Source organism: Pocillopora verrucosa, chromosome 6, assembly GCF_036669915.1.
Source record: "Pocillopora verrucosa isolate sample1 chromosome 6, ASM3666991v2, whole genome shotgun sequence".
In the NCBI taxonomy this organism is placed as follows: Eukaryota; Metazoa; Cnidaria; class Anthozoa; order Scleractinia; family Pocilloporidae; genus Pocillopora; species Pocillopora verrucosa.
The window spans coordinates 23,894,643-23,900,147 of record NC_089317.1 but is presented as its reverse complement, the minus strand read 5'-3'; the positions used below and the strand labels follow the sequence as shown (position 1 = coordinate 23,900,147).

Sequence of the window (5,505 nt, the reverse complement as noted above, 5' to 3'; positions counted from 1 at the left end):
GATCTTTTGTAAGAAGATTGCCTGACCTCGGCATATTGTTGATCTGAGGTACAAGTCAATCTGAGACCTTCAAGACCCGATATGCCTGGATATTGGGCTTATATCGTTTGCCTTGCCAAAAAGAAAAATCTGGGAATTGAGGTTCAAAACCCTTCACTATTATGCTGGAGGTCCTCTAAAAGACTTGAGAACCGATACACTTGGTAATGTAGGGACACTAGCTTCACTTACTATGCTTTTCAGGAGTTTTTTCGTTGGTTCCATGCCTTGTCTCTTAGACATAGGGCTGCTAACCATTTGCCCATTGCCTTTCGGTCATCGTTAGTCGTACGCGAGATTAACAAATTGAACCACCGCAAAGCGGGACTCTGTCGCTTTGTTTATTAAAAATATGATGACGGACCGAATTGGAGACACCAAGTATGTTGTACAATTAATCCTAAACATTGCAGTTTCCGAGAAAAATAAAGTGGATTAATTGAAAGAGGGGCTTGTCATTCTTCTTAAATCCATTACCTAAAGGAAAGGAACACTGAAAAGCTCGAAACAGTGTTCCCAGCTTGAAATGGTAAGCCATACCATGGTTATTCGAATCAATTCAGTAATTGATGGATCATTTGAGTATACCATTTGATCGATCACATTGTCCAAGTATAGCCTTACAGATTTATTAGTGAAAAATAGAGGAGTTCATCCACCAATCACATTCGAAGAAATTGTAATGGTTATAATTTATGATATAAGAAAACTTGTTTTAGGCGCTTTATAGAGTACTCGATATAGCATGATTTGGGTAAACGTTTGGTAAAGAACTGATATATCCATTTAGTAGAATGACATAGTGGAGATGTAAGATCACTGCTCTAAGAGTTTCTGATTCATTTTAGTTGGCTATAAATTTAATGAATTGAAATTCCTCGAATATTATACCCATGAAAGGACTTAGAAGTTTCAAAGCGAAATATACTTCTTTGAAAAGTTATTGCGTCGATGAAATTTACATTCTTACCTCATAGTATAGTACAGCAAATATCTGATGATTTTGATGTTTTAAAAAATGCAAAGGTAAACTAATATTTCGTATATTAGAGGTAGTTACGTAAGTACCAAAAGCTACATGAAGCGTGAAATTCGAAAAGAGTTATGTTATTCTCTGAGGCAATGAATGAAGCTATTCACAGATTTTTAATTAGTAACGTTTGCATTTCAATGGTTGCACTCAGTTCTTAAAATCATGATTAAATAAGCGCTTTCTATCGGTCACAGCGGTGTACGTTTGAAAGCAAACTAAGTCTTGGTTGAACTTCCAGAGAAAGAAATAATTCATTTCTTGCCTCTTTGAAGAAAGCTTTTAAGATATTATGCATATTTTAAATGAAGAAGACTTTTCGATATAGTTTGCCAGAAATAAACTTTTTGGAGTGTTTATTATTTGTGCTGTTGATTTGTCTTGGTGTGATCGCCATTATTTTTCCCCGCAAAGAATCCTTTCAAACTATATCTGAACGCTAGAGGCTGTCTGACTCACCAACACTAAAGGGTTGAACAACGCTGTCATCTTGGAAAATCTTAAGTCAAATACATGTAAGGATTCATCAGGGATATAAGCGTATGACAGAAATCATATACTCCAATAATTAGTGTAGAAGCAACTTTTGGAGCGATGTTTTGTACGCATAGAGCTCAACACAATTTCAAGCGAAACGAAACGGATGGAGCAGTAACATGGGTAGAAATAGGCTGGAAATAATTCTAGACAACCATTACTGAATTTTCATGTAATACATTTGGTAATGAAATGCTTGTGACTCTGAAATTCAAAACTTCCCATTGAAAGCAGTGTGAGCTTATTAGACCTCTTTGTAAAACCAAATAATGATAAGAGAGAGAGAGAGAGAGAGAGAGAGAGAGAGAGAGAGAGAGAGAGAGAGAGAGAGAGAGAGAGAGAGAGAGAGCAAGTGAAAATAAAGGTTGTTTTAGTTGCTGTTGTGTTTTCACTTTAACTCTCACTGTGATTGCTTGATTGTTTAATAGTTAATCCTATCCCTTGGACGTATAACAACCCACAACATGTCTCTTTCAACGGGAAACAGATAGCTTTGTTTCACCTCAGTGTAATTGAGGCGCTGTTTTCAAACATTGCTCGGCTAGTTTACAATTTGAATTGACGCGGGTATAGCCTAATGAAGGTGTATTTTTCCCATTGTGGAAGGAAACATGAAAGTCATTTTCTTAACCGCGTACATTATATCAGAGGGTTCAGTAACGAACCCTGAAATTAAAGCAGACTCCAAAATGTTAAGAGCGGTTCGTACTCCTGCAAGACTCCTGCAATTATTCTCTTCTGTGTAGTTAGAAATGAGGCCATCTTCAGTTTTCAGCTTGTCCAGACACGTGATTACAGTTACAGGAGTGTGGCCTGGATATGGTATGGATTAAATGAGGTGTGATGCATCTATGTCACTTGCAAAATAGCAAATTAATCAAGGTTCCTACCCTGTTTGTCTCAGAAGTACTTATATTCGTCTTAAATGTCGACTTAATGTCTTGAAAAGAATCCGCATTTCACATAAATTGCCAACGAAACGACGTCTCAGGGACGTGAAGTGTTGTCCGTGTGTCCCCAACTGCTTGATTTCATTGCTGACCCGTCCAATCCAATAAAGCGTGAGGTTTTGATTGACATGTGCGATTTGCCAGGAACCACTGGTGCAGCTATTACTACTGCAATCCTAAACAGTGTACAAAAGCATGCAATTGACATTACAAATTGCCGTGGAGAAGCATATTACGCTAATGCGTCAATGAGCTCAGATAAAAAGGGAGTTCAAGCTGAAATAGCGAGGTGTGTACCCGATGCAGAGTATCAAGGTTGTTGCCTTCTTTCGATCAACCTCGTTATCTGCCACGCATGTAAAATAAAGTCAATTCAGAACATGATGGATTCTTGCCATGAATTATTCAGTTTCTTTGACAACTCACCAAAGCGACAGAAATTCTTATCGATCGTAATTGACGCCCTTTCCCCGGAGAATAAGAAGCACAGGCTGAAAGATTTGTACGAGTCGAGATGGATCGAGAGGCCCTCCACGTCTGAAGCAATTTTCGAATTGTATGAATACAGTGTCATTACACTGAATGAGAGATGTGTACCCACAAATGATGACAAGCGGTTTTATCCAAACAACTAAGAATGGAGCTGGGATGCCAAAACTAAGATAATGGCAAATGGACTGAGACATAGTATGACATGCTTCGGACATATTGTCAGCTTTATTTGAGCTAAGGAGATTCTAGAACCGACCACTCGTCACGGCTCCGCAAGGCAGGAAAGCAGAAGAATTTTTTGGTTTCCAGAAAATTGAAGAAGCGATCAGCTCCTATACTGGCAGAGATACGCAAAGTGATCTACTCTTGGTTTCAACGTATGTACGCAAAGGTGTTCTCTAGCACAACTAGCAGGATCGACTGAAGGGCGTCCACGTGTTTGCAGGAGACAAAGACATCATGAAAACTAACCAGCAGAGTCGGATGCACAATATTGGAAGCGAACAGTAGCGATATCCTTCCTTGACGTCATTTGCTCAAAACTCAAAGGTCACTTCAGCAACGAAAAGAGGGCACATTACGAGCTATGCGCTCTAATTCCTCAGGTCATGGTTTCAAAGTCGGAAGAAACCACGGTGGAACGTGGTCAAATACTTAATAAGAAGTGGGGCCATCTGATACCATTGCCATCATCTTTTAAAAGTGAACTGTTTCGCTGGATAAACTACTGGAAGTGTCAGGCATCGTCGGACTACGAATCCATCTCGGTGTCTACACTGCTAGCGAAACGCGCAAACAACATCTTCTTCCCAAACATTAGGGAACTCAAAATTCTAGCTGTTTTGCCCGTGGGGAGCACGAGGCGGAGAGGTCGTGTTCTTCTATTCGGAGGATCCATACTTGGCTTCGTAACACAATGACCACAGAACAACTATCAGATTTAGCCGTCGTCGCCATGAATACATATATAGTTACCATCGATAAAAGGCTGGTTTGTGACAAATTATCTATGGCCCACATCCTCGACGGATGATTACGCATTCACTCTTGGTCGACTAACAGGTTTTTTTTAAAAGAGGGTAATTTAGTGTTAACAACTGGGTTGAAAACGTAAATTAGCCACCGTAAAGGGTAAAAAAGCTGACGTTTCGAGCGTTAGCCCTTCGTCAATCGCTCTGACGAAGGGCTAACGCTCGAAACGTCAGCTTTTTTACCCTTTACGGTGGCTAATTTACGTTTTCAACCCAGTTGTTAACACTAAATTACCTGCTATACTCTCCCACCGACGCAGCACCACAGTTTCTTTAGAAACTTACCCCTTTATTCATTTTTTTAAAAGATTTTAATTTGTATTTTAATTTTATGTTCTGCTTAGTGGTATCGTGTGCTGCCATTTAGACTACGCGAATGTAGGGCAGTAATGTAATTATTTCTTTTACTTTGATGCGTTATGAGGGTTTGCGATGCTGCAGGTTCCTATTAGTCCTTCCTTAATAGCCCTTATGCGCTTATCAGCGGCCATCCCGGGGGTTGACCCCGGGGAACCCCCGGGCATTTGCACCAAGACATTTGCAAATTCCACCTACCCAGGGCCAATATTCTTCCACAAAAAGCTACCACTGTCTCTCCCCCGGGGAGTATAATTTGAAAGGACTCCTAAATTTTAACGTAATTTCCTTTATAATTGTTAATAAAAGTTTAACAATAATATATACAGTAAGCAAAAATAGCTAGTCCACCTGTTTTCTGCACACAACGTAAAAGACGCTTACCTTTTTCTCCGTCGCCATTTTGGAAGCCGTTCAGCGGTAATACCCAGTCCCCGCGGTCCGGATCTTTCATTTTTAAGATGGCGGCGATGTTACAAATCCCGCGGGTCTTTCCCCGTGTATCTTGACTTGGAAGTGCAAAAGCGGTCCGATGCCCCCGTCCCGGGCCAGAAATTGGCGACAAAAGTCAGCAAATCCCGCGCTATTCCCCCGTATGTCCCCAGGGTCAACCCCCCGGGATGGCCGCTGATAAGTGCATTATGCATGTTTACGTCACAAGAGCAAGTTTCACCACCAAGCCTTGTTTGTGAACAAAATCCTTTTCATCTGTTCCTGGGTATTCTCTTTAAATTTACCGCCTTGGAAATTTTATTAATTTAAAACTATGCAAATTTGCAATTTCAAAACGATGCTTGGTAGTGAAATTTGCGCGTCTGACGCAAAGATGCATAAGGGCTATTGCAGCGTTTTGGGGTTGCCGTTGTAAAAATTTGAACTTAACATTTCCTTTGATGGCCGATTGATATTAGCCGCCCCCTTTAAAAAATCGGGATCCGCCCTTACACATTGCTTTGCAGAATTAATGCGCAATTTTGCAACTTTGTTGTTTGGGTTCCACAGGTAGACTAGTGATTAAAATTCTTATTCCACTTCACTGCGTATAATTGTTATTTTCATCTGTCTCAAG

At 40.3% G+C, this 5,505-nt stretch overlaps 1 pseudogene; it reads left to right on the top strand.

Annotated features, from left to right (window-relative positions):
• Positions 1–4,081, top strand: part of LOC136281969 (52 kDa repressor of the inhibitor of the protein kinase-like) — a 5,054-nt pseudogene extending 973 nt beyond the window's left edge.
• Positions 4,082–5,505: the final 1,424 nt, after the last annotated feature.